This window comes from Prionailurus viverrinus, chromosome B4 (genome assembly GCF_022837055.1).
Source record: "Prionailurus viverrinus isolate Anna chromosome B4, UM_Priviv_1.0, whole genome shotgun sequence".
NCBI classification, from domain to species: domain Eukaryota; kingdom Metazoa; phylum Chordata; class Mammalia; order Carnivora; family Felidae; genus Prionailurus; species Prionailurus viverrinus.
Window position 1 is genome coordinate 106,525,534 of NC_062567.1, and position 26,087 is coordinate 106,551,620.

Genomic DNA, 26,087 nt, shown 5'->3' on the forward strand with positions numbered 1-26,087 from the left:
CATTACCATATCCAGAAGGATTCCTTAGCACTTGTAGAATAATTTTATTGGTAGAACATGTAATATTTTGAAAATTGTTTCCTCTATCCACACCCACAGCTGTCACCCACAAAACCCAGATTATTTCTTTCACGATAGTCAGCGTGACATGTTTTTTGTGGGAGTTCACATAGCAGTTTCCTCAAAGTCTGGCCTCGTCCATCTGATTTATCCTGCTTCCATTTCTAGTAATACCTTTACAACTCATGTCAGATTTCTAGCCCCAAATCTATTCATTTTATAAAGAATTTTTAGCTAACCTTACATCTTTCAGACTATTTCACTAAAGAAAAAATATATGAATGTGCTAGAGGATTCTATATGAGATATCCATGACAAATAATGTCTGAATAATCATCACACATTTTGAAAGCTACAAGGAATAAATGTATATAATTAAAACTCTAAGACCTCTTAAAGTAAAATGACATCTTTCTATGTCATTATCAGATGACATACCTACACCTATGTCAAATAACAGATATATGAATCTCTTTATTATCACTATAATAACTAGTGTTAAAAGCGTCTTTTGTTCAGCTGCTGTTAAATATATCTAATCCTTTTAGTTTTTAAATTTTGAATTGTATTTTACACTGAATTCTATGTTCCTATATACCAATATATGCCAATAATCCTTGCACTTAGTACACAATTCAATATAAATTAACTACAAAAGAAAGCTTTTATAATTTCATATGCTTATTTTAATTTTATTTGATATACAAGTATATATTTAAGTACTATTTAATACAAAGTATATTTATATTAAAGTATACTTTTGAAAATTTATTAAAATATTGATATATTAATTTGTAGCTAAAATGTTTGTAGATACATGTATGTAAATGAGCATAATTTATGTAAATGTACATATTTATACAAAAAAATATGTAAGCAAGTATAGTATTGTGTAAAAGAATCACCAAATGTGATTAAAATTTTAAAAAATGATAGTAGCAAACATATAAGGAATATATAGAAATGTGTCTGTATTGTTAAAAGAAACATAATAAAATATAGCCTTATAAAAGTAGCTATATGGTGGTATGTAGGTCAAGAAGAGCTATTCAAATTTAGCGCTAGAACAAACACAAATGCTGACATTTGCATTTGTAGAGGTATAGGGGTCCTCTGGGCCAGATATCTAGAAATGGAATCCTTAGGTTTCAAGGAAAGTATGTACAGTTTTCCAAAGTAGTTGTACCAACTAACCCTCCACCTGCAGTGACTGAGTGCTTGCTAACCCACATGTAATCATTACCAACATCTGTTTTCTAAAGAATGCTCATTTAGTGAGTACAAAATAATGGCTTCTGTTACATTACTCTGATTCTTGATATATCTATCTCCATCCATCCATCCATCCATCCATCCACCCATCCATCTGTCCGTCCATCCATCTCTATCTCCACCTATATGTCAAAGTTTATAGGCAATGTGCACTTTCTCTTCAAAATTATTTTTATTTTACTATTTTTCTAGTGTTTTTTTTCTTTTCATGTTGATTATAAATGTTCATTTTATTTTCTATAAAGTAACTAATCCTTCAATAATTAATGTGTCCCAAGAGAGTTTGTGGCATTTCTTTTCACTTTCCTGAGAGATTTGTTTAATAATAGAAGTTTTGTAATGTTAATGTTGGATAATTTATGAGTATTTTCTTCTGCTTATTTTTTTATCCGCTATAAGCAATCCTTATAAATATTACAAATAGGTTTTTGTTTTATTTAAAACATTTAACATACTTATATATTTACATATTTTATTTGAATTTTAAATGTATATTTTGTGATGTAAGGATTCAATTCCATATTTTCTCATGCTATCACCAGATACTTAGAATAAAAACAAGAAATAAAGAGATGGACTTTGTTTCTCTGTCCAACTCCATCTTTGTCTTATCAAGTACCGTTAAAAGTACTCTTTTAAGTGTCACTTGGCTATTTGTGCACATTTGTATTTGCATTAAAATTTAAGAAATATGTCATCAAAAATAAATAAACATTGAAAAATATGTCAAATACTGCAAAATATATTTGTAATTTTAAAGTGATTTCATTGAATCTATAGATCAATTTGGGGAGAATTAAAATATGCTCTATGATTAAGCTTTTTCGTTTAAGTGAATGGTATATTTCGATATTTAAGATTTTTTTATAGTCTTAAAATTTTATCCATAAGGTTTTGCACATTTTTATTCTTATCACCATCTACTACTATTCTAATGTATCATATAAGATAAATAGCATTTATGCTTAAAAATGGTCATTCCTTTTTCTTTTTTTTAATTTTCTTTTTAAAAATTTTTAATGTTTATTTTTTGAGAGAGAGAGAGAGAGAGAGTGAGAGCGTGAATGGGGGAAGGGCAGAGAGAGAGGGAGACACTCTGTGCTGAGGAGCATAGAGCCCCACTCTGGGCTCAAACTCAAGAACAGAACCTCGAGATCATGACCTGAGCCAAACTCAGATGTTTAACTGATTGAGTCACCCAGGCATCCCATGCCTCTTTTTCTTGTGGGAACTTCTTATGAGTGTTGAGTCAATACATGAGTTGGATTTGGGTTTTTTGGTTGATTTAGGCTCTTAAGTGCACATCTGACTTCAAATTCCTACGGCATTCCTTAGAATTCCTTTATGTTTTATGTTGGGATTGGATTGGTAGGTTTTTTTCATGTTTCTGCCCTATTTTCAGCAGTCCCTGCATGGTACGGAGGGAACCCCTCCATGCTCTTGCCTCATCCCTAGTATTTGACTACTGCTGAGGACAGAGAGGGATTCTTAATTCTCCTATTCTCTCTTCAGTCTTATGTAGGCCATGTACACTTGGAGCTAGATGATTTAATGTAGATGTAATGATATTCAGTCTCATTCTCTTAATCTTTTTTAGGCTGTTCATAGTAGAAACCCAGTAATTTTTTGTTAACAAGTATGAAACTATTAATACCAGTTTTTATAAAGTAAAAGGTTTCAGGGACAAAACCCTTTCCTAGAAGAATTTTTATTTAACAAATTACATTACCTCCTTGCCCTTATTTTTAAACAAAGAAATCTCAGATTTTAATTAAAAAATCCAAAATACAATTTATATAAGAGTGTAGCATTTTCAACTCTCTTGTCTAATACCATCTTTGCTAGCATAGGAAATAAATGTATAGACTTTCCACAGAGAAAAAAAAATGACATTCAAAACATATTCCTTTTAGAAAAGTTATATATTCTCAAGAAAGCAGTCTCAAGAACAATAAACATCAACTGGGAAAGACATAACATTTAGATGAAAAAAAGTGTTATGTCTAATTTATTTACAAATGACTTTTCTACATATAATAAAATTTGATTTGAATACTTAGGAGTTGGACTCAAATATTCATATTCTGTATTCATATAAGCTTTTAAGGGGTAATTATCTGTACTATTGTCTAATTGGAAATTTAAAGATATTCTACTTTATAATATGGTTGAATGTAGTACAGCAAAATGAGCCCTCATTAAATCCAAGAATGATCAAAGTATTTTAAGTTCTGGACATAGTTAAGTGAATATTGAATTAATTATTTCTTCAAATAAAATCCCCAAGGATATATAAAACATTCTAAATATCTTCTCTTTCTGCATTATCCACTTGAAATTTGGAAAATGTTTCACATTTAGTTGTAGAGTACCAAGTTATAAGCTATTCTTTGGAATTCAATGAGATAAGCAGTTGTTACTTGAAAGAATTTAATTAATTTTAATGTGATTTATTAATTGATAAGCTGTAGAAGATATATGATTTCCTAAATTTCCAAGGAAGGTCATTTTCAAATCTAGATTTTTTTTGTCCCTGAAAAACTTTAATAATAATGACATCAACAACAAAAAACAATACTAACAGTGTTGACTCTTACCCTATGACAGATACTGCTTAAACTCTAAATATATTATCAAACATATCAAACATATTTTATAGATTATGCTCTGAGATATGCAGTAATTTGGCTAAGGTTACAAAGTTCATTAGTGGTAAAGCATTGATACTCAGCTTGATTCTGGGGAGTCTGAGCCATTAACCGTTATATCCTACGGACTCTGGACCAATTACCAGGTTTTCAATAGGACCTAATATATACTATATTCTCCATGTTCAAAATAAATACTTTAATGGAGGTCATGAGGGCCATCACTATGGCAATAACAGTGACTCTTAATTATTCCCAAGTGAGAAAAAAAATGTTTTCCGGGGAACTTTCATGTGGGTATTTTAATAAAGAAATCACTTTTCCATTTTTATAACCTTTGAAATGTAAAATACTTTATGCATCACTAAAACTTGGATTATCATATTTTCTTCACCATAATACTGTGAAGATCAATATACACTGTGACTTGTTCAAGGCCATAAAGGTAGTAAGTAAAAAATCAGGAACAAATATATGATGAATCCCATGGTTTCTCTACTCCACCACATGGCTTCTTCCATGTGTGCAAATTTGCAGCAGTGTTCTTCACTTCATATTCAATTTATCATTCATGTCAGGCCAGAAATACAGGAATTTTTATTTATTTATTTTATTTTTTTATTTTTTTATTATTTTTTTAATTTTTTTTAATGTTTATTTATTTTTGAGACAGAGAGAGATAGAGCATGAACGGGGGAGGGTCAGAGAGAGAGGGAGACACAGAACCTGAAACAGGCTCCAGGCTCTGAGCTGTCAGCACAGAGCCCGACGTGGGGCTCAAACTCACGGACCGCGAGATCATGACCTGAGCCGAAGTCAGATGCTCAACCGACTGAGCCACCCAGGCGCCCCTATTTTTTTTTTTTTTAAAGAAAGAGCACAAGTGTGGGAGAGGTGGACAGAGAGGGAGACACAAATCTGAAGCAGGCTTCAGGCTCTGAGCTGTCAGCACAGCAATGGCCAGAAACTTAAGTGATCAATTAAAAATAAAAGGTGGGAAAATACTTTTTAAAAATGATGTGAAATTAATATCTATCACATACCCAAGTTAAAAACTATTTAAATCAGAGATTGAGATAGAAGTGATTGGCTTGGAAGATAGTGACATTATGATGACAATGATGAAACTAGTAAGAAAATTCAAACTGGTGATTCTAACCACAAATTCATAAATAATCCAAAAAGAGTCTCAAATAATGTCATCTGAGTTAGAAACCATGTGAGAGAGAGAGGTATGTGTGTGGGCATGTGTAATTATAATCAATATATACATATATTAATTATTATATATATTATATATATATTAATATAATACATATAATTATAATATAATATAATTAATATAATATATATATATATTAAAGAAAAAAAATATCCAGTTACCAAAATGTCTACCACATAGTGCAGAACTTCTTTTTAAAACACACATAAAAATTACACCCTTCTGGACAGTCCTGCTGCATCTAGGAATTTAACTCACAATAGTTTTAATTTGTCAAATTTAGAAAGGCTTTCTGAAACTATTTAGGTCAGATCTAACATATGTTATATTATGAATAATTTTTTTGGTACATTAAACTCTGACACAAACTCCTAGAGATTTTAGCAAAACAGATGTATTTGTCTTTACTGTAAAAGGGGATATGACCACAGGGCAATAAAAGTTCTATATAATAAGAGGAGGTCAGAGTTCAAATAACTTTAAATCCAACGCCTTATTTATTTGGGTACCACTTTCTTTTAAATGTTAAAAAAATCCAATACGAATATAGAATTAAATATAGTTTTTCCCAATTTTCCTCTCAGGAAAATGTTCTTCCACTTGCTGGGCCTATTTTTCTTTTCTGCTCTACTTAACTTTAAACTTTGATATATCTACATAATTAACAAGAGCTATAGATTCTATCTCCCCTTTCCACCTTGCTATTTTAAATTCCATTTCCCTCTGGTATTCTTTATGGGATAGCTCTTATTAAAAATTCAGTTGCTACATATAATTATTTATTTGATATGTTTCCATATCTAGGAAAGAGCAAAGTAGTTCTCATTAATACTTCAATATGCATGATGTGGAGTAGATATTCACAAATGTATTTTGAAAGAATAAATTCAGTTTAATATTTCCATTCACTTGTAGAAGATGATGTAAAAGGGCGGTGGACTAGATAATCAAGCCAGAAGTATGATGTTTCAGAGAACTGTGAGTGACAAAGGGAACCAAACCACCAGCAGAATCCTCACCTCACCTTCACCATAGACAGGACATCATGGATAACCGAGCATTTTCTCCACACTAATTTAGGTCACCATTTCTTCCTACATTAGTGGGGATGTGGTTAAGACACATAGGACACACACTACTTTTGCAGACTTGAGTCCCCTGGGGTTCTAGTAACAAACCATTCAAGTCTTAGAAACATATGTAATTCATGCCTTTAATTTGTTCCAATGGCTAAGGTAAATTTAAAAAACAGAAGACTAATTTTTTCCAAAAAATAACATTTCCAAAAATTAACTTGTAATTTTAATATTGTTAGTGTGCTTTCATTATTAAAGTCAAGTTTCCTGGTTTTTCTTTAGAAAATTTAATGATTCAATAATCTAATCACTATCAAAATTAATTTAAATAAATATATATATATAGTGTTCAGTTACAATTTAATTATTTTTGTCGTTGTTACTGGTCTGAGTCCATCTCATTCTTTCAAATAAAGTAGAGCTATCTATATAAGTATTGAGGAACAAACATCTTTCTACAACCTCTGAGGAAATTGTGCCACTGCCTTTTATTAAAATAGTTTCAGGGAAAAAAGCATGAAATTAAGCTAATATTGGATCCTTTATAAATAACATCTGTTTTCTGCCTAGATACCCTTAACAAAATATTCTGTATTTTTAATAAAATAATAAAGGAAAAATATTTACATATTAATCTTGTTTTCATTATTTTGTCTGGAAAATGAAACCTATAAAATTTATAGTAATCAAATAAACATAACTTAGCTATCTAATCAAATATTTTTAATAAAATAAAAAAGGAAAATATTTAGATATTAATCTTGTTTTCATTATTTTGTCTGGAAAATGAAACTTATAAAATTCACAGTAATCAAATGAACATAACTTAGCTATCTAATCAAATGACTGATAGGGAAATTTAAGTGGTACAGAGGAGTACCATATTGGGATTTTTTTTTTTATATTCTAATAATATAAAATAACATGTGCTACCTACAAAATAAATTTCAACTAGAGGATAATAAGAAAAAAATATAATTGTCTGTTAGTGATCCTTTCTGAAATAAGTATCTTTAAAATGTGCTAGCCTTTAAGAAGAATATTTATGAAATTCTTTTACATATTTCCTTGCAAGGAGAGGAAAAAAATAAGAAATACCCTTTCTGACCTTTTTCTCTTGACTTACAGTATTTTTATTTCCTCTTTATGAGAGAAGTTGTATATTTAAAGGAAGCACTTATTAGCTAGTATAAGTGTCCCAACTTAAGAGAGTATGCTTCCCTTTTTCTCTTTGGTGGGATGCTGCATTATTTCTCTACTGCTCTTACACCCATACTGTCTCTCTTCCATAACATTGCGTTATTCTACTCTAGTCCTCAGAAGTTTTCTGGAAGCATAGTCAGAGAATGAGATCAAAATAGGATGGGGCGCCTGGGTGGCGCAGTCGGTTAAGCCTCCGACTTCAGCCAGGTCACAATCTCGCGGTCCGTGAGTTCGAGCCCCGCCAGGCTCTGGGCTGATGGCTCAGAGCCTGGAGCCTGTTTCTGATTCTGTGTCTCCCTCTCTCTCTGCCCCTCCCCCGTTCATGCTCTGTCTCTCTCTGTCCCAAAAATAAATAAACGTTGAAAAAAAAAAGGTTTTAAAATAGGATCTTTAAAATCTGGGTGTTTTTCCTTCTATAAAGCAGGTTATCTACCATTGCTATTTTTCTATTTTAATACCTCATGAAGGAATACTTTTGTAGTCTGTTGATGAACTTTTTATCGAAGTCCAAGATCACTTACAAAATTCATTAAGGCTTAATTTAACAGAGAAAAAATACTGTGGCCATAGCACACAAATAAAAATATTGATTTATTTATAGCACTATATATATATCTGCTTAGCAATAAAAGTGCAGCTCTTGTGATTCACTATTCATTGATAGAATTCTTTCTCTTTAGAGATGTAAATGAGAAAAAAAATAAGTAACAAATTCTAGAGCAAGTTTAATGCACTTGAATTACTAAAGTCAGTAAAAATGAATATGGATATTAACCCCAAAATGGATTTTAGAAAAATGGCTTATTAAAACATCTTTTTCTTTTTCTTTCTCAGTTTTTGATAACTTACATATTCAGAGGATCATGATTAATTAGGTCAATGTACTGCGACAGAATAGGAATTGTACTAAAAATAAGAAAACTTGGTTTTTATCAGTCATTGCCACTCCAAGTTGTGTGAACCCTCAATATGTGTTCTCCATTGTTATTCATTCATTTAAATACCTGTTCAAGAGCTATCGCCACTTATCATCAGAGGTAAGATCTCAGCCTTCATATTGCTTACAGGTTCTCAGATGTGAAACAGACACTTAAAAACATTTGAACAATAGAGAAAAGTGTGGGGTAAGACAGAAGCACAAAATAAGGGGATATATTAGTATAAGAGTTCTGGAAGACATTCAGGAGAAAGCAAATTTCTAATATACTTTTAAATCAAAAGTGGGGAAGAAGGGTTTACAGAATTAAAGAGACCACAATGTTGAAGTCTGGAAGTGAGAAAAGAGCATGGTCCATGTATGGAACTAAAATAAGCTTCATTAAGTCTACAGTGTAGAAAACCTCAACTGTGAGCTTATCTCAATTTAACTTTTTCTCTTGTATTCCAGGCTACTAGAGACCTTACAATACTCTTCTAGGTATATGCAATTAAAGAGTATGCTAGAAGTGAAGAAGTTTATCATGGACAATTTCAGATATTTTCATCTTCTTAGCTTAGGATTCAGAAGTAAGTCCTAAAAAGAAAGAAAGAGTGAAGAATAAGTGAAATGTAGCAAATGAAGAAATTCCTTGGCTTATTAACACATAATTATCACCAACAATTATGAAATAATAGGTATTCATTTATCCTCTAAATATTTTGATCTCTAAATACCATCTATTTGGGAGCTATAATCTGTATCAAGTATAAAAATATACCATTTTCATAGCATTCCTTCCTAGCTTCCTAGCAATGGCTCTTTGAAGTCTTTCTCTGTTCCTCATAAGGATGGCAAACTCCCAAATTCATAGCTCAACTTTCATTTTTGATGGCAGTGACACATAGATTGTAAGAAGGCTTTGAAGCAGTACAGTAGTTAAGAAGAGAAGAAGAGAATCAACAATAAAAAAAATGCAACCCAATTTCAGGGAGAGCTGTTTAAGCTCAGTGAACAGAGTAAAAAATGTGCAAGCTCCACTTAGGCGTATATCAAGCATGCCTCACTGCATTTAAATGAAGACTGAACGTATGAAAAAGGTGAAATAGAAAAAGATCTGATGAGATACTTCTGTTCAATTAATCAACACACTTGAAAATGAGAAATACAGCTAAGAATGAGTTGTTTGTAAAAATGATTATGATGTATATGGCATCAGTTTAAGCTGATTACCTCATATTGAACATCTTAATACAATATAGAATCTGTTGAAAGTTATAATCATAATTATTATTATCAGACCATGGATGGATACCATTTTAGAATGCTTATGAGGTGCTAGGCATTCCACTTGGTAAACATCATTTGAAGTACTTAAGTCACAAGAGAAAAAACAAAATTGTCTACTCAAAGGAAGGCAAAATGGGGACTGCCACCATTATATGTTATGGAATTTCTTAGGCTTAAGAAGCCAACTTTCCTAAACAAACAAACATCTTCCAAGTGTTTTGTTTTTGTTTTTGTTTTTGTTTTCATTTCTTTGCCTTTTCCTGATCCTATGAGAAAGGATGGGCTAATTTCACAAAAGTCAAACATGCTTCTCAAATTAGTCTACTTGAATTGCTCCTTAAATTGGTAATGTTAACCAGTTCTAATACTATCTTTCTTGTTTCTTTCTTATTACTTTCTGACTCAGATACTTCTTTTTTCTAACTTTCTCTAAAGTCAGTCTTATAGGCTTCCTATAGTGAGAAATAAGAAGTCAATAAGTATCAGGTTTGCCAAATCATTGATTATTACAGAAAATTCTATTCAGTGTCACTTTTCCATTATATCACATTATGGGCAGTAAAGAGGTAGCATTCTGCCTAGGAGCAGGCAGTAAGGGGGTACATGACTTTACATATTTTATAAAAATAATAAAATATCAAAATAAAAGGTGTTCTATATTTTTATTATCACCATGATTCAGCAATTTTAAATAATGTCAGTAAAAAATTATTCTTTCCTCAGAGAATAATTTGTTAAAGTTCAAAAAATGTCATGGTTACAGTCAAGTTAAAAAAAAACATATGTGCTTCCAATTCACATATTTTATTGTGTCCTCTATTAAATATTGTACACTATATGGAAGTTAATTCAGAGAACTCTCAGTTGTACAGTAAGCCCCCAACACATGTGGACCCAGTTATAGTCATTGTTTTCTAAATATCATCAGGTACAGTGTGTCTCCAACCAATGTGGCACTACATATTATTTTTCCTCTCCTTACAAGGAAATGTGTAAAAGAATTTCATAAATATTCTTCTTAAAGTCTAGCTCATTTTAAAGATACTCATTTCAGAAAGGATCAATAACATGCAGCTATATTTTTCTATTATCCTCTAGTTGAAATTTATTTTATAGGTAGCACATGTTATTTTATATTAGAATATTTTTAAAAATCCCAAAATGGTAATCCTCTGTACCACTTAAATTTCCCTATCAGTCATTCAATTAGATAGCTAAGTTATGTTCATTTGATTACTATAAATCTTATATGTTTCATTTTTCAGACAAAATAATGATAATAAAATTAATATCTATATATTTTTCATTTTTTATTTTATTAAAAATATAGAATATTTCATTAAGGGTATCTAGGCAGAAAAAAGCTCAAGCTTTTTTTTTTCCAAAGGTGGACACAGAATAAACAGTGTCAGCACAATGAATGTACAGATAAAGAAATGGAATTTGAATTAGGTCAATTTTGTCATTCCATGTGACTGCTGAAATTTTTATTTTAAGACCTGAGTGAAATAATATATGAACTCTGAAGTGCATAATTTTTGTTTGAAAAGTTCATATTAAGCCACATATGTAATATTTTATTGATTTTAATAACATACTTAAAATTGGATTTTATTATTCTATTTTAATTAATTTTTGTTTTAAAACAGAAAACAAGTCATAAAAATAAAATGTGCACCAGTGGAGCAATTGAGTTCTTACTCAAAATAAACATTTTATGTTTGGTTGTGAGAAAATAAACTTATTAACATATAAAAAGTAATTTAAATAATTATATCAAACTAACCAAAGTTTGACATTCACTTGTTATAAAACTTTATCTACATAGTTTTTTGTGTTTTGAGGTTTTTTCCCTCTCCAGGAATTTGGAGTAGCTTAAAGTCATTTTCTATATTATTGTGAAACCATAATAATTCTATGTTCTGTAAAGTTCTGCAAAGAACTTTAATGTGAGGTACCTTGTCAACATGAAGTGATGACATTCTAGTGGAGTAAAACAAGAAAATAGAAGTCAATACAGGAAGTAATTGAATCACTGAACATACTCTACAGTTCTTCAATTATCGGAAAATCAGGATTGCACATACAATCCTAAGAAACCATACAAGAAAGACTAATGCTTAAGTGATACAGGTAAAGGATGAATTTGAATATTTTTCTCTCAAGTTTGATAATTTTGAACAGAAAGTAAGTATCATGAAAAGTCAACACTAATAGTGATGATGATAATGATGATGATAAGGAGATGCTTGGCTAAGCCTTTGAAGGAAAAGATATGATAAATGAAATTTTAATGTATTATGATTTCACTACTTAGTCAATATTTGTTCCAGGTGATTGAGATTAAACCCGTTTAAAATAAGTGAACCATATTATAATAAATGTTGTTATACAATTGAATGAGAATGAGAAAAGAACAAAGGAGGGAAGTCAACTCTTGTCAACTTGATGGTTTTTAGACTCTTTATATATTTTCCATATAGTGGAAAATTGAGAGTTTATGTGAGTTGTTTAGAAACTGAAAAAATTATATATTTTATTAGTTTACTGGTAATGAAACAAAACCTGGCATGTCCAGCTTAATAAATCATTTTAAAACCTGCTGGAAAGTATATTCTAAAGTCCCTGATATTAAGACATCTGAACAATATTTATCTTCTTACAAAATGGAAGATTTTTACACCACATACAAAAACATATATATGCATATATGCACACATATATACATACATATGCACACATGTAGATATATGTTTGTGTGTATGTGTATGAATAAAAAATGACTTTTTAGATCCTATTTAGAGTTAATAATGCTTTCAGCCAAATAAAATATCCTTTCCCTGATCATAAAAACCATATGTCATTAGCAAATAAAGAACACTGTTTTTTAAAAAAAAAATTTTTTTTTCAACGTTTATTTATTTTTGGGACAGAGAGACACAGAGCATGAACAGGGGAGGGGCAGAGAGAGAGGGAGACACAGAAATGGAAACAGGCTCCAGGCTCTGGCCATCAGCCCAGAGCCTGACGCGGGGCTCTAACTCACGGACCGCGAGATCGTGACCTGGCTGAAGTCGGACGCTTAACCGACTGCGCCACCCAGGCGCCCCAAGAACACTGTTTTGAAGTTGAAGAAATTACTCTCAAATTATGACCCAAAGTCAAAGGAACATTTTGTAATGTTTTACTATGCAGTAATGTATTACCATGATAGTTTTTTTTTCTATGGTCTAAATAATTATATTCATCTTCTGGAAAATTACCTCAAAGAACAGATAGTTGCATTAAAAATGCAAAGTAGTTTGAAATTCTTTAACATTCCCAAAGCTTTATACTCTGTTCATTTATACAAGTTGATCAAATACATCAATCTTGAAGATGGTCAAGATAAAGAAATTAATTTTGAGCTTTTTCTCTCCTTTCCAGGAAATTCCCTGAAACGACTGCCCAATGGTCAAGAATATGACAACAGTATAACTGTGGCCAAAACAAATGATGGAAAAATGTGAAATAAATTAATCCTTAATTCTCATTTGCTCCTTGAGCACATTTTTTCCCCCAAAGCTTAAGAGAATTCACTCTTTTAGAAGATTTCCTCAGGAAAATGTATTTTGGAATTTGTGAAAAATAAACCTATCCTTTCAGGTTCACCTGATCAATAGCAAAGGCTGCAGAATGTAGATATTATCACTAAGGAGTTTCTTAAAAGATGTAGTGCTCATTATGAAGCTGAGTGCATAGGAAAGACACATTTTGAAAGTTAATTCAATCCATGAAATACTGGTTGATTCAAAGGAAAAAGGGACACACAAACATCAGCTCACATATTGTCTTCTGCTGTCTATGTCTTTTCTGAGTTACCTCATTTGAAAGTGAAATTTGAAATGTAAATATTAAAGTGACACAAATATTGCAAACAACCAGAGTAAGATTTGAATTATCTAGAGTGAAACATCAAGTTTTAAATTAACACTTGAAGATTGATTCAGAAAACAATGGAGGTTACTAACTTTGCAACAATAAAATGTAAGGAAATGAATATTTGCAGAAGATAAATGCCAAAAGAAATGATAAAGGATAATGGTGTTAGGTCATCAGAAAAAAGTCAAAGATACAGTATTTGAATGTCTCAATTATTTTCATTAACAACTGGGCAATTATTCTAAATTAGTAGATCAAATAAAGTCAATGTACACTTATATGTAGAGAGTTTTCTCTGAAGAAGAAAACTTCAAATATATTTTTATCAAATGTAACAGAAATGTATGATGAATTATTTGGTGAAAATATTTTTGAACTATAGAAATACTGAAAATCTGCCAGAATCAGTCCTGAAGGAATAAATACATAGACATTATGGGAATGTCTGGATTTTATTGCAAAATTTACTTTTTATGAATCTCCAACAAACTATTATATTTAAGAATTTCTTTTGTAGGGGCACCTGCATGGCTCAGTCGATTAAGCATCTGACCTCGGCTCAGGTTATGATCTCATGGTTCGTGAGACTGAGCCCCATATTGGGATCTGCACTGAGAGTGCAGGGATTCTCTGCATTTGGGATTCTCTCTCTGCCCCTCCCCCACTCATGGTTTCTCTCTCTAAATAAAAAAAAAATTTTTAAAGAATTTATTTTGTATAATTGCCACATCAAGTGAAACAACCTTTTGAAATTAAAAAAAACATTAAAAATACTTTATCAATCATGAATGAAAAATGGAACGTGGCTATGCTATTTATTAAACATCAATATATGAAGAATATAGATTTTGACAAACCCTTTGATAAGTTTTCAGAACTTAAGGCTCAAAACTAAAATGTAATGTTATCATTCATTTCTGTGATAGACCAGTATATAGATATAAAACTATGGGTTTTAAATATTTTATAAAAACACAGATTTTTTAAATTAAAATGTCTTAATTTTTGTCTTATATTATTTACATTATTTATATTATTAATATTTATATTATTTTACTTGTATTATTAGAAGTACAGAATTCAACAAAAGAAAAAAATCACTGTAGGCTTTATTTGACCATTATTATTAGTTATTTAAATTCATGATTATTTCTGAAAATAACTTCATCATATAAAGGAAAAAAGTAATAAAAAGGGATTAGTTCTGGGAATCAAATGCACTAGTATGGCACACTGCCTTTTGTATCACTAGAATCATTAAATCTCTGACCAAATTGTCTTTCATCAGACTAATCCCATCCCAGACTCAATTTAGTATTATCGTTCTGACTATCCTTTACCTTGGACACAACTTGTACACTATTTGAAAATCCTCTGGTTGCAGCAGTCAGCATCAAGCAAACTTTAGAGAGCTTTTTCAGGTGCAACCTCCAAAAGCATTGCCTCAAGCTGAGGATCTTGCAATGTGAGTCTTGCCCTGGAGTTCCTGTAAGACCCATGTGGGGAATGTCATCTAGTCAGACTGACTCGTGATCTGGAAGTGTAAACAATTAATGCCAACAGGGCCACCCTGGACCAACAGGGCCAAAAAGTATTGGACACATATCTCCCTGTTTCATCTTTGGGTAGATAATTCTGTGGGTCCATTTTATAAGGTCCTCAGAAGGTCTCAGTGGGAATGGGTAACGGTTGCCTGGAGAACATCCAACTCCATCACATCCTTGCATTGGCGGTTCCTCCTTTCCTATTCCATTCTCACTGCCCTGCATTCCATCTCCTACCTGGGATCACATGCTAAAATAAACTAGCCTTGGGCTGCCTGGGTGGCTCAGTTGGTTAAGGTCATGATCTCACGGTTCATGGTTTCGAGCCCACATTGGGCTCTATGCTGACAGTGCGGAGCCTATTTGGGATTCTCTTTCTCTATCTCTCTGCCCCTCCCCTGCTTTCTTTCTCTCTCTCAAAAAAATAAACTAAAAATAATAGTAATAGTAATAATAATAATAATAATAATAAACTAGCCTCACACAAGCTTTGAGTTGGGTTCTGTTTTCTGAGTAGACCTTGAGCTAAAGAACATTTAATATGTCATCCTGTCTGTGTCTTCCCTTAGAAGCAAATTGTATTAATTTATCAGGCATTTTTCATGAAAACACAGGAAATACCAGTGTCTCTACCTAGGAAAAGTATTTACCTTGAAACTCAAATGTAATGTTTCAAGTTTTTACATTGATCTGTCCAGTCATCCGCCATGAAGTCTGTCCAACTTTTCTTTGACGGCTGAATACAGCTGTCACGATACTTAAATGGTTGTTCCTCAATGGCTATTGGATCTCAATCTGCTGCGTTAAGGGGCCACATGCCAATTTTGCAGCAAATCTCAGCTCCCTCTGAAGGAGTCATTCCAGTTTGCTCTTTCTTCTCCTGTGTCCTCCTTCAATATATGTTATTGCATTCTTTTTCCATATCAAATAAGTTCAATGAACAAAAAAGGCAGAATGATGGAGGTGAAATGTTATCTTTACTATGGATACAGGTGAATCCTGTATCTTTACTATGGATACAGGTGACTCCTGCAGCTTTGGTGAATTTTAATAATAGGTTTCCTATTAATGCATCAGAACAAATCTTTCTAGAGAGAAACTGAAATATAAACCAGAATGTAATAATAATAATAATAAAAGCAGCCCACCAAACTGTCTGAACAGATGTCAATTATCTGTCTAGGAAGAACTAAACGTTTTAAATTTACCTCTAGTATTACTGCCTCATTTTCTCATATTTTAATAATTATCTGTAATCGCTTCTTGGTCTTTTGGCTAAGATCAAGTATGGTATCTGTCCTTATCAGTTTAATAATTATCCCTAGAAAATGGAAGCCCATTGGTCAGAAAGCTCTAACTTTATCATTTGCACCAAAAAATATTTTTCAAACCTGAAAGTTTATTTTTAAGAAAAGGTTTTATTTTCTGGACAGCCTGCTTTGAGAATGATAGGCTTGGGGAATTCTTATTGGAACATAAAATGACTTCTGTTTTCTCAAGTGGTTTCTCTCTTATTGCTTCTTTTGAACTCCATCCTAATCTTGATGACCCTCTTTGCTTATAAATCACCCCTTGTCTACAGGGACTTATGTAACTTTTGACTTTGGAAATATCAAATCTAGACCAAAACAGAAAAGAAAGAAAGAACAAATAAGAACACCTGGAAAAACTTTCAGCTGGCTACAAGTTGTGAGTCATTTTAATCATCTTAAAAATATAGCTCAATCAAGTATTTTCTATAATAAGATTAATATATATATATATATATATATATATACACACTTAGATCAGATATTCTGATTGGACTCATTTTTCTCTATTGTCCTAAGTGCAAGGAAGATATCTTTTTTATAATAATGTGACTCTAAACTTTTTTTTTTTTAATTTTTTTTTTCAACGTTTATTTATTTTTGGGACAGAGAGAGACAGAGCATGAATGGGGGAGGGGCAGAGAGAGAGGGAGACACAGAATCGGAAACAGGCTCCAGGCTCTGAGCCATCAGCCCAGAGCCCGACGCGGGGCTCGAACTCGCCGACCGCGAGATCGTGACCTGGCTGAAGCCGGACGCTTAACCGACTGCGCCACCCAGGCGCCCCGTGACTCTAATCTTATATTCATTCTTAGGGCAGATGCTAGTGTACTGTTAGAATTCTTCTGTGTGTTTAACATTTCTTCCCTGTTTGTTTCCTGTACATTAAAAAAAAAAAAATTTTAAGGTTTATTTTTGAGAAAGAGAGCACGAGTGGGGGAGGGGATGAGATGGGGAGACACAGAATCTGAAGTAAGCTCCAGGCTCTGAGCTGTCAGCACAGAGGCTGACATGGGACTTGAACCCACAAACCATGAGATCACGACCTGAGCCAAAGTCAGACACTTAACTGGCTGAACCACCCAAGTGCCCCCCTCTCTCTCTCTCTCTATCCATATATATATATATATATATATATATATATATATATTTCTTTTTTAATTTTAATGTTTATTTATTTTTGAGAGAGAGTGACAGAACATTAGTGGGGGAGGGGCAGAAAGAGAAAGGGAGACAAAGAATCCAAATCAGGCGCCAGGCTCAGAGCTGTCAGCGCAGACCTGGATGTGGGGCTCAAACTCGTGAGTGGTGAGGGGCACCTGGGTGGCTTGGTCGGTTAAGCGGCCAACCTCGGCCCAGGTCATGATCTCACAGTTCCTGAGTTCGAGCCCCACGTCGGGCTCCGTGCTCATGGCTCAGAGCCTGGAGCCAGTTTCAGATTCTGTGTCTCCCTCTCTCCCTGCCCCTCCCCTGTTCATGCTCTGTCTCTCTCTGTCTCAAATATAAATAAACGTTATAAAAAAAAATTAAAAAAAAAAAAACAACAACTCGTGAATGGTGAGATCAAGACCTGAGCCGCAGTCAGACACTTAACCCACTGAGCCACCCAGGTGCCCTCTCTACAGTTTTGTTTTTTTTGTTTTTTGGTTTTTTTTTTTACCTTAAATTGGTCATTTTCCCACACCATGGTCATTTTGTTTTTAATTTCTCCTTTTGGTATATTCTGTTTTCTACCCTTTTCCCCATATTGTCTTCAAGATACAAAACCTATTAAATGTGAGTAGATGTCTCTATGCCACAAATCCAGATTCATATACAAATAATGACAGGCTTTGGATAAATGTCATTTGGCTTTGAAGAAGCAAAATTATCTATATCACACTGCTTAATCTCTGTATTATCAAGACTTCACTAATGTTACACTTATTCTTGCTCTTCCAGAAAACCCAATCCAAAAAGATAAAAGATACAAATAACATTGTTCCTTTCAAGCACTTTTGAAAAACTCATTAATATGAACATTCGTCTGCTAACTTTCAATACATAACACTCACTTTGGAACTGTTTTCTCAAAACCTTAGCTTTGCCTGGTCCACTCATCGTCCACTACTACATCGTGAACCAGTCCTAATTAAGACCTCACATTGAAATACATGCTTTCTACTGTATCCAAAAACCTCATAAATATCCCAATTTTTCTTTTTCCTCTCTAAAATACTATTAAGACATTCACAAGTAACTGATCTCCTCTACCACACCTGTCAACAAATGGTTTGGATAGAATTCAGCACTTTGAATGACTGAATTAAAATTATGTTCATAAAATTTTCTCCTGATTTTTATACTAGAAGGTCCATAGTTTCCATTATCCCACTGTGGGGATTCAATTCTCCATGTACTTCTGTCTTCTGAGCAGGGGCATTAACAGTTTTGTTCTATATCATCTTTCAAGATTGTTCATAAAGCAAATAGCTTTGGAAGTTAGAGAGTGTCTTCCAGAACAGAAGGCATATTGGTTTGCTGTTCACATTAATAATTACAATGTCTCTTTCCAGGGCAAAGTTTGGGTAGATTTGCTCACAGTCTCCTTATAAAAAATTAGGGTTTTTAAACTCAGGTTTTTTTTTTCTCCTTTAACATAACCCACAGTGTGTACAGGCATCACCCAGACCTTGTCATGTCACCAGGTGGCATGTGGGAATTAGGGCTTGGAGAACTAGTGTAAACAATATAATGCTGACCACTGCTATTGCTGTGAGTCATAAACTGTCCTTTGTCTCATGCAAGCATCTTTTGTCTTTATCGATGTAGGTGAACTTTCGACAGGATAACTTATTAGCTAACACAGAGGGCAAAATCTCAGATCTCAGATCTCAGTCCCTTCACAGATCTTGACATCTGTATGAAACATGGCAGATTTTAAATTAAATTCTTTGCCCTAGTGAGTTTAAAAGTAAAATCTATTTTCAAAGCTACATTTAATATCAGTAATGAACCACTCCACCCTAGCATATATAAGATTATTTTGATAGATTAACTAATTGCAACTATAATTTAATAAGTGTTACCTAGGTGTCAGGCATGTTAAAATGTACTTTAGAGATGTGATTTTATTTTCACAATAAATTGGTGTGGTTTGTTTAGTTACCCCAGATATAAAGATACGGAAACTGACATTAAAAATTAAGTAACATGTTCAACATCATACAGATGATGATTGGTAAAGTCAGATTAGTACCCATGTCTAATCACTAAAACCCAAGTTCTTTCCACACTAGTCTACGTTGTAACTTTAGGTCCCAGCTGAAATTAGACATTGATATTGCCTAAAGTATCAATGACTAGCTGACATTTGCCCTTTCTACATGAATAGGAATGTTAAATTTGCTATTCTTCAATAAAATGAGGAATTAAAAGCCAATTTAATAAATACATGAAGACAGAAAAAATAATCTGTAATTGAGGAGAAAAGAAACAAATACCTATCCCCTTTTCTGCTATTCATAATTTTCCCTCTCTTTTGTTTCCAAAATGTCATTAGCCTAACGTCAGAATTATAGCTTCAGAAGACAAAGATAAGTGAATTTTGAAACCCAATGGATGGCATTTAAAAATTTTAGAATTGCAGCAGTGCTGAATTGTAACAGGAGAAGATCATGGGAAGAAATAGATTTCAATTAGGTAGTAAATTAAAGGGAGTAGGAAATTCCATCAACCAAATCAGACAGCTTTAAAAATGGCCCCACCTGTCTAATCAGCATCCTGGGAGGAATCCAGGGCACACATATAGTTCTCATAAAGTGATTTCAAGTTTGTGAATGATAAACAAATATACCAATAATTACAGCAAACCTGGCATAGCAAACAGTACAATGATTTTTAATTTTCCACCAAGTAACCTCAGCATGCCCATTAGAGAGTAAGTTAAAAGGTAATTAAGTTAAGATATAATGAAGGGAGCCAAGTCTAAATCACTAACACTTCATTATTAAGTTTACAATAGCAGTGTCTTTTTTTTTAATGAAAGTGGGTATGATATTTAGGGGAACATGGTATATTTGATACTTATAGCTAAAATGTCTAGGATGACTTTATTTTCTGTTAACAGTGTTAGAATTGTTAAGGGAATTTAACTTACGAATTTATAAGTTTGAATTTATGAAAATTCTTTAAGCAGTTTTGGGAGAGATTTCCCTACTATAGTGTGAGTTTTCTCTGTCCTGCTTGTGTGATTCCTAAAAACTGAATATATCTAATTTATAAATTCAGGTAAAAAATATTTAAAGCTTTGTTAGTTAAACTTAGAAGTAGATACACTCAGTTACTATATATCCTTCATTTCTATGTGTTTGAAGCAGACGGTGTCAAGTGCCTATAAAACATCAGAAATGGATGTTCCAAGATGATGCCTATACACACATTAAATAAATGGCTGGTAATACAACCAATGCTTTCTTTTCTCATGCTGAAAAATTGACAGTGATACAGCCACTATGCCATCACATGGACTGAAATAATCACGGTGGATCTTGTGGAATGTGAAATGAATAGACCAACATATCTCAAGTCAGATTACCCCCATAGTGGCCTGAAAACTCTCCATCTGTGCATTTAAAGTGATACATGCTAGGTAAAATCAAGTTATAAATTGTAGTTTATCTCTTATAAAATTTACTTTCTGTAGCAGTCAGAAACCTCCTCGCTGTTCTATGTAGAATTAAATATCTAGTTCATATTAAACAAGTAAAATGAGTCAAAATATTAAAAAGAGAACCATTAGGATTGCAAGTACAATTTCAGAAGAAAGTCAAGCATCAGAAGAGAGAGTTTTCAAATGGAATCCTGTAGTGCACACGAGTTCTTTCTGAAGCAGAGTAGAGTCAGCAAGGCTGCCCATAACGGCACTTTATCACAAAACACAGACTTGCATGGCTGAAAAAGATAGCGCTTCAATGCCAGATAGAAACTGCGTGGTGAGCTTGGCAGCCCAGGCAAGCACTTTTAGCAAAAAAGCAGACAAGGAGTGTGGAAGCCCATTCACTTCCGTAGGGAATGGATAAATAGCTAGGAGACTAAAAATAGACAATGCCATGTTTTCTATTAATTGAAAATAAAATGATGCTTCTCTTCCCACTTCCTTTTGATGAATATTAATCACTTCATGCTATTTTAAAATTGGAAGCTGCACTAAAATATCTATGGTACATTAGAAGGGAAGGTCATAATTTTCTACATTTGCATTATTTAAAACACGAGTTGCAAAACAATTTCATATTTTTACCCACTTGTGTTATTCTAAATCAATTAGTCTAAGTACATACATACTTATGTACCCATGAAATAAATATTTTGTGTCTCTTTTCCTTGTACAGATTATTATCTGCTTTAAAATCTATAATTTAAAATACAATGTGGGGTGCCTGGGTGGCTCAGTCAGTTGAGCATCTGACTTCGGCTCAGGTCATGATCTCGCAGTCTGTGAGTTCAAGCCCGCATCGGGCTGTGTGCTGACAGCTCAGAGCCTGGGCCTGCTTTAGTTTCTGTGTCTCCCTCTCTCTCTGCCCCTCCCACACTCACGCTGTGTCTCTCTTCATCTCTCAAAAATGAATAAACATCAAAAAAATTTAAAAAATACAATGTTATTAGGATAAATATTTAGGTGCATAAGCCACTGAGAAAATTCTAAATCATAATAATGTCTTTTCTCAAATGAGAAATGGATTTTTAAAAAGAGACATATTATATTTCAAATACTGTCAAATGTTTGCTTTTCACTGTTAATTTGTTCACATCTAGTGTGTGTATTTAGTAAAATGTATTTAGTATTTAGTATTAATACTAACTGTATTTAGTATTAATACTAACTGTATTTAGTATTAATACTAACTGTATAGAGTATTAATACTAACTGTATTTAGCATTAATACTAACTGTATTTAGTATTACTACTAAATGCATTTAGTAGTAATACTAAATGCATTTAGTAGTAATACTAAATGCATTTAGTATTAGTGAAAATATTAAGCAGATACAACTAAATGTATTTAGTATTAATACTAAATGTATTTAGTATTAGTGAAAATATTAAGCAGATACAACTTATTTCAGTTTTATATTAAAGTTATTAAATGAGAAGGATGGATTTCATTAGAACCTTTTAATGAAAGTGGTTTTAAAAAGAATCATTTTTGTATCTTTCACATGTTTACGATTATTTCAATAGTATTTTCATATCTGGAAAGTATAGAGTGAAAGAATAGTGACTGAAATAAATTTGAAAAGATCAAATCATGATGTTAGAAATTTTAAGTATATCAGTAAAAGATGATATGAAATGAAAAGATTATCTTTTCACAGTACAAGTCTTCCCAATGAATTTCCAAAACACTCTAATTTATAAGAACTATAAAACAAAACCCCAGGACAGAGAATATGAGATTTTGTCTTATCATTATTGAAAAATGAATTGTAACACTTAGCTCAGTGTGTTTCAATATTAAATTTTCTACTCTGTGGCACGTGATTATAGGCTAAAAATGAGAAATATGAGCTTGAATTATGAAATGTTATGACTGTCCTTGCAGAAAAATAATAAACATCTAGAATCTTATTTATATTAAAAAATAAAAAGACTCATGCTCTGTCTCTCTCTGTCTCAAAAATAAATATATGTTAAAAAAAATAAAAATAAAAAAAAGTAAAAAGACCAATCCTAATTAAGACATAGATTTTCTATTCCCAAAGGCCTTACGCATTTCCTTAAACTACATTCTCTGGAATGATGTACTCTCCTGTCTAGCCAGAGACTGCCCAAATAGAATAGCTGAGTGCCAGTGTACCTGATTTTCATTCCTTTGAATCCTCTGATCATGTGTACTTATATCCATAACTGAGAATTTTCCTGAGTTGGTGCTGCATGGGATCAAGGGGCCACAACCTTGGGGGGAAGATATAGAGAATGCAAAGAAGCAAATACATCTTTATAACTGATAATCAATTTCATTACTATCTAACCTGCCTTTCAGGCCAAAGAAACATTTTCTCCCCTTCCAATGAATACATTTATCTAGAGTAGATTTTGAGGTGTCACATCACTATGGTTGTTTTCAATTATTGGCATGTTTTTGTCAGGTTGATGGTAATGATAATAGACATGAATAATTGACTGAGAAACTAAGTATAGAAGACCAAAGCCAATAATACAAATATAAACTAATATGAATTAAAGCATGGTCTAGTTACATTATCTCACTGCATCTTTAAACAGCATTACTACTACTCCCATTTTACAGGTAAAGATATTGAGGATTAGAGCTGTTAACTATACCTCCCAATGTCATACAGATGCTAAATGGTAGACCTACAATTCAAACTCAGACATCCTGAAGTAGTCTGCAATTCTCCCCCTTATGCCATACTGGTAATTGGAATGGTTCACTATTTATACTGAAGTTTTGAAAAAACAGATGATTTAACAAAGGGCAGGCCGTGCTGCTCAGAGGTGATGAAATGCTGGTGACAGATGGAAGTAATACAACTGACAGGTTGTGAAAAATAAGGGTTCTTACTAGAGAAGCAGCAAAACTCAAGGCAATTAAAACAGTAGTGACTCAGCTTGATGAAGTTTGAGGGTTTAGGTTGAGATCTTTGAAAGTGATATAAAGAGTTGTAAAACAAATCAACAAGTTGGAGAGTATACCAGAAGCACTGGTATGAATAAAAACAGGCACAAGTGAAATATTCTCATGAGTGACACCAAAAAGACAACCCCAAAAGAAGGCTCCTTAAGCACAGAAGACCATCCTCCTGAATCATCCTTCTGAATTAAAAACCAAAAGCACCAACCTGGTAGTCATTAGTTTATAATAAATTTTTATATTCATAGTTTAAGTTGTCCATTTGTTTTAGTTGTGTTCAACTCATAATATTAAATAATAAAACTACAAATTTATTTACAGAGTGGCAAAATTATCCATCTGTATTTATATGAAAAAAAAGTTGATGGAGAAGCAATTTTATTGTCTTATAAATACTGCAATTAACCTTTAAATCACAGTATTTTTAAAAAAATAATGCAAATAAGCAAAAATTGCCAATAGTTCAATTTAATTAACCCTAATTAAATTGCAGAATGTCACTAAATGTAATTACACTGCATTTTTCATAGGGTTACATTTCATAAAGCATTAAACGCTATTATTGGTCATGGTGTTTTATCCTCAACAAGGAAGCTGATACTTATTTATGGGTTTTTTTACGAGTTAAATTAAACAACTACTAAATATTTTCTAACATAATACATTTGGATAGGTTTGCAAAATAATTTTTATGGTGATATAATATCTCCAATGGCAGAAACATCATATAAAGAATCCTCTATGTTATCAGGTACAATCAAGTTTGTTTCTACAATAATTACATCATTTAAACACTTGAGAATCCTGTAGCTTTCCCAAATCTAATTTAACCTTTCAGATATTAGACTTTTTATAGCTTCTCAGCACTACTCCTCCCTAAGGAGTAGGTATGTGTGTATCATAGGCTAGCAGAGATTGAACAGTTCTTAAAAAATTTAAAACTCCCTGAATTAAATTAATCTTGTATTTTTAGACAAAGCAATATTTCATTTTTATCACTTTATTGTAATTGTACAGTTATCAATTCTCTACGAAGCTGACAATAAGCTTAGCTGCCAATGTTTACTCTCTGTGTGACAGTAAGTGTTGTCTCATATCTAGAAAAATCAGTAATATTTAAATTTTAATATTGGAGAGGGGAGGAGATTTATGACTGAAAGTAAGGTACCAAATGAACAATCATGGTGCTTAATATGATAATTCATTTGAGTTAAGCCATTGAAAATCATAGTTAAAATGCAAATGTGTTGGGGCACCTGGGTCACTCAGTCAGTTAAGCATCAGACCTCAGCTCAGGTCAGGATCTCAGGGTTCCTGTCAGCTGTGCTGACAGTTCTGCACCCAGAACCTGCTTCAGATTCTGTCTCCCTCTCTCTCTACCCCTCCACCACTCACACTCTGTCACTCTCTGTCTCTCAAAAATAAATAAACATGAAAAAAATTTTTAATAAAAAAATGCAAATGTCTTGGGTGAAAGGACACTTTAGACTTAATAATAGTAGGAACAAAAACACCCTTTTGACTAACTCTATACTAGTATCTCGAATAGGAAAATAACTATGTACATTTAACAGACTAGAAAACAAAGGCCAATGTTTATAGAACACTTAAGAAATAAAGCTTCATTCAACGTGGCCACGTCTGCACGCAGAGGCTATCTGTATATTATGCTGCCTCTTACTACTTAATGGCATCAATTAGGTCTTTCCATAAGTAGGAAATACTTATGGATGGAAGAGAATCTTATTTTAAAATGGCTATAGGAACTAATAAGTAAATTTAAAAAGTTTATAAGGTTATACATTAATATACAAAAATTATTTTTTCCAAATAACAGAAATGAAATTTTAGAAAAGAAAATAAGCAAACAATGAACCCACTTAGAATAAAAAATGAAATGCTTAGAAATAAACTTAATAAAATGTTCAGGACTAGAAGTCATGATAGTCCTAGATAGCAGCATAGAGAGACCTGAACTGACCTTCTTC

The 26,087-nt window shown here is 32.5% G+C and overlaps 1 pseudogene; it reads left to right on the forward strand.

The window, feature by feature from the left end:
- The first annotated feature begins 16,407 nt into the window (after positions 1-16,407).
- On the forward strand, positions 16,408-16,620 carry LOC125171483 (uncharacterized; annotated as a pseudogene).
- The last annotated feature ends 9,467 nt before the right edge of the window (positions 16,621-26,087 follow it).